The sequence below is a fragment of the Chinchilla lanigera genome, unplaced genomic scaffold (genome assembly GCF_000276665.1).
Source record: "Chinchilla lanigera isolate Chin_1 unplaced genomic scaffold, ChiLan1.0 scaffold00021, whole genome shotgun sequence".
In the NCBI taxonomy this organism is placed as follows: domain Eukaryota; kingdom Metazoa; phylum Chordata; class Mammalia; order Rodentia; family Chinchillidae; genus Chinchilla; species Chinchilla lanigera.
The window spans coordinates 11,711,212-11,728,983 of record NW_004955422.1 but is presented as its reverse complement, the minus strand read 5'-3'; the positions used below and the strand labels follow the sequence as shown (position 1 = coordinate 11,728,983).

The 17,772-nt window shown below is 42.1% G+C and overlaps 1 long non-coding RNA gene across 1 annotated transcript; it reads left to right on the top strand.

Moving 5' to 3' along the window:
* The first annotated feature begins 2,393 nt into the window (after positions 1-2,393).
* LOC102016279 lies at positions 2,394-17,041 on the top strand. Its single transcript, XR_260867.1, has 3 exons — positions 2,394-2,482; positions 15,439-15,673; positions 16,978-17,041. It is a non-coding gene; the product is annotated as an uncharacterized LOC102016279 (long non-coding RNA).
* Positions 17,042-17,772: the final 731 nt, after the last annotated feature.

Sequence of the window (17,772 nt, the reverse complement as noted above, 5' to 3'; positions counted from 1 at the left end):
TTGTCTTCTTCTTTAAATCCCATTCTCCTTCTAGGGCTGTCAAAGGCCAAATTCTCAGGAAGCCCCATGCCTGGTCTCACTCCCTTCCCCAGGCCTGTTTAGTTCCTATAACCTTGGACCTTCCAAGCTCTATGCATGCTTTATTTAATTAATTTTGGATTCCTTGTTTGGCACAGTGCTCCTTGTCTTTGCTGGTGATGCTACACAGCACTCAGAAGGAACTATATCAACTCCCATTTCTTGGGGGACAGCCTCTAAAAACTGCACAAAGAAACACATTGAAATTCTATGGCTCCAACTACTGGGATGTCAGGATGTTGCCTTCCTCCCTTCCCACTGGGCAAAGCGGCCAAAAGCTCAGGACTGGAACTCTAGTCCTTCCCTAGCAGTGTGATCTTGAGTATGTAGTTTAATTTCTCTTCAGTTCACTTTCCTAATGATGCACTAGGGATAATGTTGGAACCCTACTGCTTAGTGTTTCCATGAAGATTAAATGATCCATGAACTTTCACATAAGAAAATCATAGTAATGCTTAGCCGTGGTTGCTAGTATAAATCAGTAAAAAGCTATTCAACTCAGTAAGAGGCATGGCAGAGTTTTAGGTTTCCTGCCCCTGTGCTTCATGTGAAGTTGACCTCCCGGCGACTTGAAGCTGCATCCAGACTTTGCTCCCACTCAATATATATTTATTCATTATCTTATTTTTTCACTCAACAGATATTCAGTGCCTGTCTACTCTCTGTGTACAATATTTAAGCTATTACGGCTCCCCCAGTCATGTTGTGGGAATCCGGATTAATGCTGGGAAAGTATTTTGTAGCTTTCACTGAATGATGGATTAGCATTCTGGACGGTTTATTTCTTTGCTAGAATTTACTTTGCCAGCTCCCAGCTCTGTGGTCAGGGACAAGAGATCTTTTGGTTCTCTAAAGGGGAATGCTAGGGGTGAAAATAATACTCCTGTTTCTGCTATTTTTGAAACAGAGGGACTGTAAAGACAGCTTAAGTGAGGAGTGTTTGGGTTCAAACAATACTTTCTGGCTGGTAAGGAGCGAAACCACAAGGATTAAGAGGTACATCGCAATTTAAAAAAAATAACAAAACCAGCAGCAAGCAAAGTATTTAACTATCTGTGTACTGGGCTGAAGTTCATTATTCGTGATTAGTTTTTGGCTTCCATTGGTACAGAGTGCATTAAACACATCTGGCATGTTAGAGGGTCTTGCAGATACTATACTAATAATGTAGAATCTGACTCTGCCTGACTGCAGGTGGAAGAGCATTGGTTAAATGCAAAACCTTGATTGGAAAATAGGATGCTGTGAACAGAACTCCCTTCCCCTTGGTTTTTTTGTTTGTTTGTTTGCTTTTCCAGTACCCAGAATCGAACTCACAACCTTGTGCTTGCCAGGCAGGCACAGTGCTGCTGAGCTAAATCCCTAGCCCTCCCTCCTCCTTGATTCCTCTTAGATTCTTAGAACCTCGCAGTCCCATGGATTCTGTCCAACTGATGAAGGGCAAGCATCATACAGAACTCAGGCAGGTGGTGTTTTAGCATTACAGAATGTCTACTCTGTTCAGAGTTTAAGGTCCATTGCTTATACTCTCTACTAGATCTGGGTTTGCTTATTATCTTGGAGAGGATAATTCTTTGTGTGAGACTTCTCATTTCACTGAATGAAAAGCCAGTAGCATGCCCCAGTTATCACAATGGAAAATGCCTCCAACCTTCTAGAAACCTCATTGCAGGACTGGATGACCCCTCCCTGGAGACCCTTAGTGAATACAGCAGTCTCTAACAGAGCTCCTTATTTGATGATGGTATGGAGTTGAGCACAGAACTTCCTAACAGGACTGGAAGCAAGGAACCCTGCATAGATCCCTGCCAGATTTTATCCTCTGTTATTTTTCCTGTGCTTGGAGTAAGGCTTCGGCCTTATCACTTTTTAATAGATATTTTCACTGGATTGATGGAAAATCCATATAGTATTTATAGCGTTAATTTCATAAAATGTAGTCAAACTGAACTGCAGGGTGTTTTGTAAGCAGGCATGCTATTTAACACAGTTAAAAGTAGTATTTGGAGAACTACTGACCAATCAGAACTTACAATGGAGATTCCAAATGCTCCCCCCACTGTCCAGCTGGAACAGAAAGCTTTAGTCATTGACTCATGGGGTAGACCAGAGACTCCAGGGATAAGCATGAGGTAGACCTGGAATGGTGAGAAACAGCAATTATCTGTCATCAGAAGTTTAACAGCAAGGAAAGCAGCAGTACAGCATGCTTCTGAGTATGAGAGTGACTATCATGCGGAATGTGGAACATAGAACCTTTTCAGGATACCCTGGTAAACTTTCTTTACAGAACATTCTCTTTTGCTTTCCAGCCTTTCTCCACTTACTTTTCCAGAAGTCTCTGGAAGCAACTAAAGTTTTCTGTTCCAGCTGGACAGTGGGGGGAGCATTTGGAATCTCCATTGTAAGTTCTGATTGGTCAGTAGTTGTCCAAATACTACATTTAACTGTGCTGAACAGCATACCTGCTTACAAAACACTCTGCAGTTCAGTTTGACTACTATGAAATTAGTGCTATAATTACTATATAGACTTTCCATCAGTCCAGTGAAAATATCTATTAAGAAGTGATAAGGGCTAAGTTTCCCCTTGCTCAGTCAAGGGCAGCCAGATTATTCAGGGAAAAAGTGAGAAAGAATTGAGGTTTATCTTGTATGTCATGAAAGTAACCTGCATATGCCTGTCTTCAAGACCTCAACCAAAAGGTTTCCTACCCTGTCAAAGCCTTCTAAATCCCTTTCTTCCTGCCCTTGAACTCTATCCACTGAATGAGTAATTCTTCTGTTGAGTGTCCTAGACTTCTAGTCTCTAGATCTTGGCTGAGAATTTGGTCCTATTGGAAAGAACAAGATAGGGTCCCATGCTTGGATTTCCGGTGATCAAGGGTCCTGGATTTTAGTCCTACCTCTTCTCTTACCAGCTGATCAATTTTAGGCAAAGTGAGGAAAAGCTCACACTGATGTTGGGTGCCTGTGGATAAATCATGTGACTTCTCAAAGCTGCGTCAGCTGTGAAATCAGGGGTTTGCCTCCACTCCTCTTGAGAGCGCTTCCTGCCTGGATCTCTTTGGTCCCATCTCTTGTTGTGGGTGGTGGGGGTGGAAAGCACACTCTTGTTTTGGTCCCATGCCTACTGCTTAATCAGCTCCTCCCTCCCTTATGTGGCTGGCACCTTATGTGCTTGGATTCCATGGGAATCCTGGGGTTGGCCCACTTTCCCTTGGCTTTGAGCAAAGGGTCTTCTTGGTGGTGGGGCCTCCATCCACAGACCTCATCTCAGGGGGTCTCCCACTTGGAATAACAGCAGTGTTTCTTCTTTTCCTCTTGACTTTTACCCTTGAACTTCTCTCATGGACTTTCTCTCATGCTCTTGCTCTCCCTCTCTTCTTCTCTCCTCTTCCCATCTCCATATCTTCTTCACACAAGCAGCTCTGGACCTCACCAGCTCACTAATTTCAACTCCTGGGACACCAGTGTAACTAAGGCCCCTGTCTCTGTAGTTAGACTGCTGCTGTCTTAATGTGCATTCTCAGGAAATGAACTTCTCTTTGCCTCAGGTTCCTCATGTACACCCATAAATCCCTAGGACTGTTCCTACAATTAAATGAAATGACACACGTGATGTACTTAGAGTAGTTTCTGCTCAATGGGAATTGCACAATGTTACTTATTTCTCTTGGCTCCTCTAGCAAGTTGACTTGACTCATTGACTACATATGAACATGATAAAATTAATTACTAAAATGCACTGGAAAACTTACCTATCTCTTCTTGAGCATTGTGAGCAATTTGTTTGCTTAGTTTTCTTTTAGATCCAGCTGCTGTTCCCATCCCTTCCCACAAACTTTAGCATTACTGAACTATTGGGAGTGATCAGACTCAGTGGAATCTCTTCTATTTTCTTGCCTTTGCATTTGGCTGGCATGGTTTTTTCTAGCCTACCTTCTTTGTCTTTGGTAGTGGTGTGGCAGGGGGAATCTTATTAAGAGATGCTTCAGGAATTAGCTCATATGCTGCCTTCTCCAAGAAGATTTCCCTGGTCATTGCCACACTTCAATGCAGAATTAAATCAATCTCTTTCTCAATCTCTCTGTCTCTGTCTCTGTCTCTCTCACTTGTGGGCCTATGATAACACAGAACATTATGGTGGGGACTTTGTGGTACAGCAAAACTGCTTACTTCATGATACATGGACTCAAAGAGAGAGAAGAAGAATCCAGGGACAAAATATACCCTTCAAGGGTATGCCTTCAATGACCCACTTCTTCCAATGAGGCTCCACCTCCCATGGTTGTTGTCACCTCCCCACAGCCCACTAAGTGGACTGATCCACTCTTAGGCCAGAGGCCTCAGGGTCCAGGCACCTCCCACTGCTGCAATGGGCACCCAGGCTTCAACACATGAGTTTTGGGACATTTAAGATCCAAACCATAGCCGTATTCTTTGTAGATGTCATTGTCACAAGGCTTACATCATAATGGCATCATTATTCTGTTTACTTCTCTGTCTTTCTAAATGCAATTTCTTGAGGACAGGGACTATGCTTTATCTATCTATCTTTTTTTTAAACCTCAGGACCCAGCCCAGTTTTTTGGTCCATCGCAAGTGCTTAATAAATGTTAAATGAATGAAGAAGATGGGAAGAGACCTTTGACACAGTCAACAGACAAGTCAGAGAGTTGTTCTTCTGAAGAACATTTAATTGACTAAGAAGAGTAAAGTGTCTCTATTCTAATCTATTTTTACTTTAGATCCAATTTTGATTTTTCAATAAATGATCCATGGCTGATTATAAAGAATAGGTCAGCAGAGATGGGAGGAGAAGCTGTTGGAGGTAAGAATTAAGCACAGCAGAAATAACACCCGTCCCTCTTAAAGTGAGAAGAAGAGAGGGACATTACAGAGAACACACCTGGGTGTGAAAGAGCAGGATTGCTTGGAGTATCAGAAATACCCAGGCAGCAAAGCATGTTCCTACACAGTCCAACAATTTCCAGGCAAAGGGAATGCCTTATTTCTGAGAAAGTCAATTACATTCTGCATCTTTTTTGAAGAATACAAACTATTGAAACCTATTGGATTTTTCTTGAGCTGCCTGGAAATGACATGGGGCTCTTGATTCATTAAGATGCTACTTGCATTTTAGTGAAAAAAAAAAAAAAATACATCTCTGGTCTGGATGTGGTTCTCCAAGTCCATAACTACACTTGGGTAGGAAGGTCATCTTGCCACTGAACATCAGAAAGATACATAGAAGATGTATTAGGACATTGCTATGCAGTCTCCTCTTTGAAGCCCTGGGGTTCCTTACTTTCTCTTACAGATTGGTGCTTGGGTGTGAGTGGCATGGGAGCTAAGTTCCTTCCACCCACTGTGCTCAGCCTCCTATTTTTGATGCAACAAGTTGGGTGTCGAGTAAAGTTTCTTTGAAGGCCAGTCCTCAATGAAAGCATGCAGGCACAGTGATCCTATGGCAGCGATAGAAGCATCCGGAGGAGGCAGGGATAAGTGCCGCATTTGAAGGAGCTGGAGTCCCATGTCCTGGGCTTCTCCTCTCTGCATCTCTGTTTCACCATTTGTAAGATGGATATAGCAATTGTCTGTCTTACTGGGCTGTTGTGAGCATTAAATTAGTCAAAAGATGCCAGGTGCTTGGAAAAGTACCTAGCATATAATAAATGCTATTTATTATTTAAGAAGCTTCTTGATCAAGCATGCCCTGCAAGGAATGAGGCCAAGCTTTGGAAACTGGAGTTGTTTGGGCTTTGAAGAATAAGTAGGTGTTTACCATGAAGAGAGGGGCAGGACATTTTAGTGAGAAAAGCAAGGGAAATAAGGTAAAGCATCTATGTTCAGGCACCTGGTCAGAAGCCACTACAGGAACTGCACAATACCTGAACAATATGTCCCATGTAGCCAATGTGGCCAGAATTTAAGGACAGAGAGAGGTGGAAGTGACTGGTGCTATGTGTGGACTGTTTGTCTCATCCACCTTTCTCAGGAACCTGGACTACTCCTGGTGACATCTTTGGATGGTTTTAGAATGACACTTTGACAGTGCTATGGAGGGTAAAGAAATGAGCAGGGAAATCAAAGGATGAAGTGTGTGGCTGTTTCAGAGAAAAAACTCAGGGGACAAGGGATGAGGCAAAAGACAGGGAGAGGTTGAAGCTGAATCTGGAGTTAGCTGGCTTGGGCTCCTGGGTGTATGTGCTGCTGTTCATCAAGATAGAAAAGGCAGAGGAGGAGCAGGTTTGGGTGGGGACAGGTGATGAGTTCATTTCTGAGACAGATACAATTTGAGGTGCCCAAAGGAAATGGAGGTGGAGATACCCAGTAGGCAGCTGTCTGGCTGAGAATGGAGCTCAGAAGAAACGGCAGGGCTAGAAATATCAATTTGGAGGTCATCAATTTGTAAATAACAATGAAAACTTTGGGGGTGATTGAGTTCACTTAGGGAACAAGGGAAAAGTGATAGGAGAAGAGGAACAAGGATGGAACCTCGAGAATTGAGAGGCAGGTCCAGGAAGGGGTCGGCTTGGGGGCCAATAAGGGGGCCATGTGAGCAAAGCCTTTGCCCTGAGCAATGAGGCACGGAGCAGCCCTTCCTGGCCTGGCCCGCCCTGATAATTTATCTGGAAAACATTACTGCTCTCAAAGGGCAAAAAGGGATTTATGGTCTTGGAATCAGTGTGTTTGAGAGCTGGAAAGAATCATAGAGCTTTTATGGTTCACTGGTTTTAGAAAAAATGATTTAAAGGAGTCAACTCTTTTTTTTTTTTTTAAATGAAGCCTTGTGCCCAATCCTGACAGATGATCAAGTTTTAAATGTAAAACTCTCATCAGGGAACCTGAGCTGATTGCTTTTCTCAAAATGTCTTGGAGCAGCTCATGTACCCCTCTTTTAATGAGTGTTTATTGGCACCAAACATACGCCAAGCCCTGTGCTCAGCTTGGGACGTACCCAAGGACAGAACACAGCTCTTGCCCCTGGGCTCAATGCTTCTCTATCTTGGCATCATTGTACCATCACCTGAGAAGCTTTAAACTATGCCCAGTGTCCAGGCTGTGGCCATGACCGTGACTTTCGAATCCCTGGCAGCGAGAGCCCAAGAATCAGAGGTGTTAAATCTCTCCAGGGGATGTCAGTGTGCAGCCACGTTGGAGTTAGGCAAGGTGGTGAGGAAAGTCCTGCCGCTCAGCCCAAATGGTAGGGCCTTGAGCCCATCTGCCCTCTCATTTTATCCATGAGGGTCCAGGAATTAGATTGGACCAGAGAGGGGCCGGGCTGGCACTTTTGTCTCTGGATCCTTGGCCAGTGTCTCTCTTCCTTAACCTGGTTGGTCACTTGGTCTTGAAGCTAAGTGAAAAATCCAGTGAATGATCTGCATTGTTCTCCCTTCACTGGGGCTCTCTTCTCTCCCTGTGAGAAACCAGGTGAATTCTCGCTCTAAATGGGGTATTCTTTATTCAGAGGCCACACAATGAGCCTCTTTCACTGGCCTTTCAGTCTCCAGTAACAGAGCCCCTGGGGCCTGCCAACAGTCTCCTTGTGAAACCCGCAGGCTCAGGGCTCTGAATGTGAGCCATGGGCTCTGACACCTGGAGCCATAGAGTCCTCACCTGATGGGGGGGACTCCAGCTCTTCTTGGCCCTCCCCAGAATAGTGTCCACAAAGGGCACTCAGGGCTTCCTGTCTCACCAAAAGCCTGACTCTAGTGACCCCTGTTCAAGCCGAGAAGGGTGCCAGAGAGAGCTGTGAGATCCTGAACCAGTGAGTAACCTCTCTGAGCCTTACTTTTAGGCCCAATTACTGGGCAGGTAGGATTATGGTGAGGCCTAATGACATGACATAATGTATGCAAAGTGTAGAGCACTCATTATGTGCTAGTACGTTCAGGCAATCTGAAATTTATCCCATGGAACAGGCAAACTAGACACTCTAGATCGTTATTCTTAGTTGGTCAGTAAAGATACTGCAGGTCAGAATAAGGAAGTCCTATGTCCAGTGTCACACAGTGATTGAAGGAGCTGGACGTTGAGATCAAGTTTCCCACAGAGACAGGTCAATACTGTGTTAGGTATCATATTTTCCCAAGCTGTTGGTTATAATTCAGATGGGAAGAGAGATAGCTTCAAGGGTGGGGAAGATTTTTCTTATTACTTTAGAGACTGTATACTGAACTGGGATATTTAAGCCAGAAATTGAGTTTCATAATGGGAACAGAGGAAAAGGAAGCAACTCCAGAAGTTGCTGGGGGCTAACTATGCGTTAGGCACTTGTGAAATCTCATTTGTGTGCATACTTTTTCCACATGGACATATCTGCCAGGGAGGTTTCATCCCCCATATTGGGAATGAGGATTTTCAGCTCAGGGAGGTATCGCAGAGTAGTATTGAGGCTGGGCTCTGAACTGAGGTCTGTCTGCTCTGAGAAGAAGGTCCCTTTGGCCCATGCCTTACGGTGCTTGCCCTGTTGACCTTAAGGAATAGAATCACCTCCGTATTTCTGTTCCTGTTTTACTTCCTGATGGATTTTGTCTCTACTCCCTATGTCCCAGAAAAATCAGGAAGGGTAATTTCCTAGGCAGCCAGGCTGGGAGAAGAGCAGCACTAATATTAATACTAGTGGCACAAATTATAATCAATACTGATGAAAACTGTGTTCTGAGTGCTTGATATGTTCTAGATACTGTGTGCCAGAACTTGGAAGACGTTTACTAATTTATTTTACGCTATTCCTATTCAGTTGGGGTCATCACTCTCTCCATTTTTGCAAATAGAAAACTGTGACACAGATTAGCCTAGTCACTTGTCTAAAGTCACACAGCTAGTCATGGTGGAGCTGGGATTTGAGCTCTGAAGTTGATTGGTAGAACTTGAAAGAAGAGGATGCTGTGGTCTTTTTTCCTCCTGACTTGGCAGCTACTGTAGGAGGTGTTCTATGGGGGAGGTTTCATTGGGGAAAGACTCTCCTTTCCCTTTATTTATAGGAGATATTTGCCTTTCCTTATTCTCTAGAACCCAGGACAGAGCTCCTGTTGTACTTTAATAAGGGGGCTCCTTTCCCAGAGTCTGGGTCCCTGTTTTCTTGAATTGAATCATGCCATACCTTGCTCTCCAGGCTGCCTCTGTGTGCCTGCACTGTGGACCTTAGAGTCAAATCCCAACCCTGGCATAAGTGCCTGGAAAGCCCTCTCACATCTCTGGCTTTGTTATTCCATTTTTACGGTTGAACAAGCCACATGTGGAGAGAGCAACTTGTTCAAAGGCTCACAGTCAGAAGCAGCCAGCCTAGGATTTGAGCCAGGTCAGTCTGACACCACTTTCCCATGTGACATTCCTCTTCTCTCTTTGACTTTTTTTCCCTTTGTCCTGAAGCCCAAACTGTCTTCATGGGTGGGAGTGAACTTGGGGCATGTGAAGAAGGGCAGCCATTCCCGTTGCTATTTTCTCCCTGCTTACACTGTTAGCTCTTAAGTCTGCAAGGGGATCCCACACAGTTAGTGAAGCAGAGTATATGTAAGACATTTGTCTTCCTCTCTCAGCTTAACAGGGAGGATTGTGTGTGTGTGTGTGTGTGTGTGTGTGTGTGTGTGTGTGTGTTCCCACCTGCCCTTACTTGCTTCTTCTGAGAGATAGCTGGTCCCATGCCCAAGTTTGATTCATTTCTAGTGAAAAACAACCCGACCTCGAGATAAGAATTCACTGCAGCAAGATTGGGGGGAGATACTGCAGCACTTGCAATAAGTTCATGTTAACTGGTGACTTATTCCACCCAAGAGTTCTCAGTGTGAGAAGTGAGCCTGGGGATAGAGTAGTGTGGAGGAAAAGCTGGAGGAAGAGCTCAGTTCTTTAGGTAGAGCCAAGGTCTCCCCTTGCAAAGGCTTAAGAACCCAGTTTCAGGGCTACCAGAAGAAGGTGGGTGGGGCTGCTGGTAAGTCCATTCCTTCTGTAGCTGGCATTTCTCATACTTGTGGTGACTTGCTATTTTAGGAGCCCTTCTGAGGGTTGTTTCTGCATTCTGAGTTTAGATTCCTTAACAGAGAGACAGACTTATAGATGGGTGAGATAATGAGACTTTAGTTCCTTTAACAAGACACCTTCAAAGCAAACCTTGATTGGGATAGGGCCAGAGGAGGAAGCTGGCACCAGGAGGGATCCATTTTCAGGTGCAGCAGTGGTTGGGATCCTGGCAGGATTTGAGAGGCACAGTCAAACTGGTAATGTTGGCAGTGGCATCTATAAAAGGCTGGTAGGGATGGGATGTTATTCTTGGTGGTTCTATTAGGCAGTTTTCTATTGCTATAGTGAATTACCAGAGCTGGATTCTTTATAAAGAAAAGAGGTTTATTTAGCTCACAGTTGTGGAGATGGAAAGCCCAAGCAGCATGGTCCTTGTGCTTGAGAGGCCCCTTCAGCTGCATCACATTGTGGTGGATGACATCATGACAGGAATACATGTGATAGGAATCACATGTGGAGGCAGTAAGCCGGCAATTGCAGAGGACCCAGTCCTGCTCTTTTGCAATAACTCTCTCAAGAGAATTATCCAGTATCTTAGGAGACTTACATTAATAGGTTTCTACAGCAGCTCCCTTACTGACTCGATAAACTTGCACTGAGCCCCACCTCTTAAAGGTGCACTTTGAAGACCAAGCTCCCAGCACTTAAACTCTTAGGGGACAAATGACATCCAAACCATAGCAATGGGAAAATTGTCATGCCTTACTCTCTGATCCTCCTGGAGATCTGTGAGCTACCTAATATTCTTTAAATTTGTGGAGGCATGTGAAGTCATCCTCAATCTTTGTATTGTTCCATAGCTACTTAAAAAGAAAGCTTTACACAGGCTGGGTGGGGTCTTCTATGAACTTTGACTAGATTCTCTGGGTGGATGGTGTTATCAGGTCCTTCTATATTCTCGTTAATATTCTGTCTAGTTGTTCCTTGAGAGAAGGGTGCTGGTCTCCAGCTTGTGGATTTGTCTACTTCTCCTTTCAAGTCCTATTGGGTTTTGCTTCATATATCTTGCAGCTCCATTGTTTGGTGCATTTTGATGCAGGATTGTTATGTCTTCTTGACACACTGATTCTTTTTTTTTTTTTTTTTTTTTTTTTTTGTCTTTTTGAGACAGGATCTCACTATGCAGTTCAGGCTGGCCTTGAGCTCACTATGTAGCCCAGGCTGGTCTCAAACTCACCAAGATCCTCCTGCCTCAGCTTCCTGAGTGTTGGGACTATAGGCATGCACCACCATGCCCAGCCTACACTGATTCTTTTTAAACATTTTATAATATCCTTCCTAGCTCTGGTACTTATCTTTGCACTATTTACTTTATCAAATATTCAATTTTCTTTTGATTAAAGTTTGTGTGACGTTGTAGCAGAACATGCTCTCCGCCTCCCTAGTCAGTATGCTTCAATTTCTTAGGTGTCCAGGTAATTGTTCCTGGTGCAGTTCTGGTTGCTTCTGTTTCCTAGAAATGGCTGGTCACTGTGATGCATAGTTGGCCACTATGATGCATATTATAAGAACCAATCCCCAATTGACAAGCCGTTCTGGCTCTGTACCTCCTGCTTGCTTATCCTATATAAGCCCTGGACCACCAGAGATCAGGGCCTGATATTTTGGGAATGATCCAAATCAGTGCCCATCAAGATGCAATAAATCTGCCTCCAAATCCTGCGTGTTGTTTTAGTGTTTTTTTTGCAACGTATTTTTTCCAAACCCCTTTTACTTTCAACTTCTCTATACATTATATTTGAGATAAAGTAGGATATACTAAAGTTACGTTTTAAAATTCACTCTGACAATCTGTTTTCTAATCTCTCTGTGTCTAGACAATTTACATTTAGCATAATTAATGTCAGGTTTGGTATTTATTTATTTATTTATTTTTGTTGTTTATTATTTGTGTTTTCTATTTATTTGAAAATTTGTAGATTACTAGATCATTTTTAGAAATATATTAATTTATCTGTTTCTGTCTGTTTCTCTTTGATATCTCTTTTAGTGATTGCTCTAGAACTTATATTCAACATAACTTTTCATGGTCTACTAATATGGACTTACCAATTTAGGTAAAATATAGAAACTTACCTTCCTTTACATAACTATATTTCCTCAATTTGTAATCTGATTATCTTAAACAAATCCTCCAAATAAAGTTAGAATCACATCAGACAGTGTCATAATGTTTGCTTCAAATATCAAATTCAAACATAATTTAGAAAACTCAAGATAAAAACAAAAAGACCCTTGATTTTACTGTAGTTTTTTTTCTTTTGATATTCTTTGATATTCTTAATGTTTTAACATTATTTATCATTTTCTTTTTGTTTATAGAGAGCTTCCTTTACCTATTCTTTTATGGTAGATCTGCTGCTGACAGATTCTCTTAATTTCCTTCATGTGAGAATGTCTTGATCCCGAAGGATATTTTTGTGGATATTGCATTATGAACTGACAGGTCTTTGCCTTTAGCATTTGAATAAATTTTACATCACCTCAAAATTTGGCCTTCGTAGTGTCTGATGAGAAATCCACTGTCATTCAAATTTAGAGTTAAGTTAGTGTTGTTTTTCCATATCTGCTTTTAAGATTTTTTTTTAATCTTTAGTTTACAAAAGTTTTACTACGATATGTCTTGGAGTTAATTTCTTTGAGCTTATCTTGTTTGGGGTTTGCAGCTCAACTTCCTGAATCATTGAGGCATTTATATGACATCTGCTTGGAAAATCTTTACAGATAATTCTGATGTTTCTAACATTTTAGGGTTGGCATCTGTTATCTTTCACTTTTAAGTTAAAATTTCCTTGATTCTTAGTATGAAAAGTTTTCATTGAAATTGAACATTTTGGTTATTATGTGATAATCTGGATCCTATTTATACCTGTTTTGGCCAGATGATTTAAACATGGGCTTGACAGGGAAAGGGAGGTGCTACTTTATTACTGGCAGATGGGATAGAGCCCAAGTTCCCCCTTTGGTACCTGCTGACATCACAGTGCATCTTCTGGGGCAGATATGAAAGTTCTGGCTCCCCATGAGGGCTTCTCTTGATCAGCAGGGTAGGGGTACTGGTTATTGCTTGCCATGTGTCCTTCACTGGCCTCACAGTACAAGGAGGTGGCTCATTATCTTGGGGTGCTGGTGAAACCCTGGCTTCCCATAGGGTCCACTACCCTGGCATGGGGAAGGAAGGGCACCTCTACATTGCTCGGTGGAGGTGAAAGTTCAGCCTCTACCAATACTGACGAGGCAGGTGCTTATAGCCATTTGGCTTAGATGAAGATCAGAGCTCTCTACTCAGTCTTCTCTGACAGCACAGTAACAGGAAGTTGGGGACACTTGTAACAGCCTGGCTACTCCCCAGATTGTAGCTACTTCTCATTTTTTGCATTTCCTGGCCTGGGTGATGGTGGACCTAGTTTTTCCTGTGATCATTGGTTGCAGCAGAATAATAACCAAAGTGTTCAATTTCAATGAAAACTGAAAATTTTAACTTGAAAGTTAAAGTTCTTTTTTCCTACCAAACCCCTTTCCCAGTCCTTAGCTAAAGACAGCTGACTTTTGTTGGGGCTTTTGTGTTTTTGTGCGGTTCTGGGGATTGGACAATAGGTCTTTGCACTGAGCTACATATACAGCCTATTAAAATATTTTCTTAAATTTTTCAGACAGGCTGGGCTTGAACTTGTGGTCCTCCTGTCTCACCCTCCCAGAGTGCTGGGATTACAGGTACATGAACATTGGGGCTTTTATTGTCTCTGTTCATTTGCACTTCTCATTTACAGAATGCAAGCTTCATCCAAGTCTGGAATATATGAGCTAAAAAGGAAGCCCAGAAAACTCACCCTTGTGTCATCATTCTTGGGTTCCCAAGTCCCTAGCCTATCTGCTGTCCTCTCTCTGCTTTTCAGAGTCCCCCTGTGATTGTTTTATGCACAATCTCTATGGTTTTTACATGTACATAGTGAGAGAGAGAATAGGAAAAACATCTACCCCATCTTCCCAGGAGTAGTAGCTCCAATATCTCTTAATAAATTTTCTTTCTGCAGGAACTAGTCATCTTGGGCTCTGTTGTTTTCCAGTAGGAACCCTGACTCACGCCATTTGTGAAGGGCAGGGAAGAGAGGAGCTGTTTCCAGAACCTGGTACATTGGTCTTAGTGCGTTTCCAGGAGCAGTAAATGCTTTGCCTGAGTCCATGTGAGTGGCTTTCCTCTATTTTCTCCACACCACACGAGTTATCTTCTGAACACAACCAAAACTTTTTTCTTACTTTTTCTGATTACAAAACCAATGCTAGTTTTTTTCAGAAAATTTGGAAATATAAAGAAAACAGAAAGCAAATATGTAGGAACAGTTACTACCAATATTTTTATATCATATTTAGATACTGTACATATGTATGTAAATATAATATATAGCCAGCTTTTCATATCTGTAGGTTATTAAACCAACCTATGGATTCAACCAATCATGGGTTAAAGAAACATTGTCTGTACTGAACATAGACAAACTTTTTTCCTTGTTATTATTCCCTAAACAATATGGCATAACGGGTATTTACTTAACATTTATATTGTTGGGGGCTGGGGATTTAGCTCAGCGGCAAAGTGCCTGCCTGGCAAGCGCAAGGTCGTGAGTTCGGTTCCCGGTACCAGAGGAAAAAAAAAACAAAAAACAAAAAACAAAAAACAAAAAACAACATTTATATTGTATTGGGCATTACAAATCATTTAGACATGAGTCAAATATATTTAAATTAAAAAAAATTTATCACAGTGGAAGACACATTATCATTAATTCCCGTAAAAGACTTATTTTGAGTGCATTTATTCCATTGTTCCAACAATGGAACAATTTTATTCCATTGTTCCAGTGCAATGCAATAAAATGCATTTATTCCATTGTTCTTGACACTTTCTAAAACAGTTATGGAAGTCCTTTTCATGAATGTCTTTAGTTGTGTTATTGTGCCTGCTTTGATGTTCTGAATTGATTCATACTAAACATTCTGATGTTTACCTTTCATGATCATTTTGACTTTGAGGAAGAGCCAAAATTTGCACATGTCCGATCCAGTGAATAAGACAGATAAGGATGCACTGTAGTGTGTTTATGAGCCTACCTTTCTGCTGGATTGACTTGGCAGTAGCATTCACTGTATTACTGATCACATCGTGTAAAGACACTCACAAAAGAGAACTTCCAGAACTGCTTCAGAAAGTGGCAAGAATGATGGGATAACTGTGTCCAAAGGAGGGGGATTAATGGCAATGTGCCACTTACTGTAATAAATTATTAAAAAAAAAAATCTAAACATTCACCATATATTTTGTTCATACCCCATAAAGAAAGAAGGCATGAGAAGGAGTGACAAAGAGAGAGAAGGGGAGAGAAGAGAAAAGAGAAAACAAAACCCAGAGCTGGGACACCCGTAGGGGCTCCATGCTGAAATGATAACAAATTCCATGAAAGAAGCCAGAGAGTGTTTGGATGATGCTTCCAGGCATCTAACGCATGGAACATGACCAGGAGGGCTGACTTACATCGGAAGTCACAGGCCAGCATGTGACCAAAACAGAGGAGGTAAATTCCTTTTTTCATTGTATACATGATGACACTCCTGTCTCACACACACACACAGTCACACATATACATAGACACTGAGATGAAGTGGTGATTCAAAAACATGGGTGAAGACTTATTTTACTTGAAAGTAACTAAACTAATTATCCTACATTAATCAGAATAGAGGTCCCAGGTAGAAAGTACATCCAATAAGACAGGAAAAAATTTTTTTTATACTCCTGAGCTCACAGAAACTAAAAACTCTTATACTTCTTTCTTCAAACTACATAGTCTAAGAAAATATCTTTTCCACATTTGAGCTTTTATAACTCTCCAAATGATCATTTTATTTATTTGTTTATATATATAAACAATTTATTTGTTTGTTTTATTTATTTATTTATTTATTTATTTGTTTATATATATATATAAAATCTAAACATTTAAACATCTCATTTTATGTAAACAAAAAATTTGAAGGATGGCCAATATCATGAAAAGCAATAAAAATTAGTTGATGGTGGTAGGGATGAGGCTTCCTAGCAATTCTTCAAGGTACACAAGGGGCTCCAGAGAACTCCTAGGAGTGTAGGCTAAGGGGTATCTGAGGTGTTAAATCTAGCTCACGCTCTACATATCAAGACTCAGGCTCTGGCAGATGGCTGCGCCCATTTGTACAACATAAAATCTGCTGATAAGCCAGGTGTCCACAGACAGCGAGCATCCCTAAGGGGTTTCTTTTCAAATTCACCCACCCAGATGAGTGACTATTTATATATGGGACACACTAAGGTGATGGTCCCATGTGAGCCCACTTTGAGAACCACACTAGGTGTTTACCACTACATAGAATTTGGGTTTCTATTTTGAGTTTCCAGTTCTCTGGTAAATTCCAGAACAAATTGAGTACGTTTTCCTGTCCCAGACTTAGAACTGCTTGCATGTGGTGACAGCCCAGCTGGAAGAGCAGTGCTAGGCGCTATCATTAAATCATGGAGAAATGTGCTAGGCAAGACCTTGTCTGGGCTGAATCCCTGGTTGTGACTTTTAGGGTCACTATAAGTGTCAGGACCAAGAGGCCAAGGGATCACTTTAGTGATCATTATTTTACAATCACTAAAATAACATCCTTATTATAATCAGGAAATGATGACCCTGAGAAATTATGGCTCCTGCATAAGGTCATAAGGTGGTGGAGTTGGGACTCTAATCTAATGTTTCCTGGCTGTGAGCCCAGGGCTCTTTAACCGGCTGTACGATGAGGGTAACCTTATCGCCAAATAAATAATGGTGTCTTTCTCACTGGTCTTCTTCCCTCAAAGACAGATATTTACATCTTGGAGGTACTTAAGGCATGGCGCAGTCTCCAAGGAGGATGATGCCTCTTGCCACAAAGGAAGTCTAGGAATGTGACGTGCAAAGGACAGTCTCAACAGCAGTAGTTTCTGTAGTGCAAAATATGCCTTTCCAGTTGTTTCTGATGCTGAATCAGCCTGGGGAGTCACGTCTACTTCCTGGGCTGCAACATGGTCACTCCAAGCAACAACAATAATAATAACAACACTAATGACGATGAGCACCATCATCATCTTGCTTGGCCCAGGCAGAGCACCTTTGATCTGAGAATCGCCAAGCATGTTGCCAACACGGTCCAGTAGCTATTGTCATTATCTCCCTTTTACAGACAGAGAAAATGAGGCACAAGAAGTTTAAGCCAGGGGCTCGGGGTCATGCGGGGCATCATTAGTGGGGACATGTGAGGAACTCAGATTGTTAGCTGTGAAATAAAAGCTCTAGGCACTTAACAGGCTTTTGGTGGGGCCTGGTGGCTCTTTATGAGACTCTGTATTTTTAAAACCATGTCATAAAAGTGAATACTGATCATTAGATTTCATTTCAAGCCCATCTTTCACAGTCTTAAATGCTGTGAGCAGGTGGCAGACACTCTCCTGTTCTGAGGCGGTAGTTTCAGAGTCCTCTATGATACTCAGCTGGGCTTCCAGTGGCTCAGGAAGGTGAGCTTTGCCTTCTCTTCTAAGACTCAGAACTTGCATTATAATAACAAAGGAAACATTGGTGAGTCTCAGAGGACTTCAATTTGAATCAAGACTCTGCCT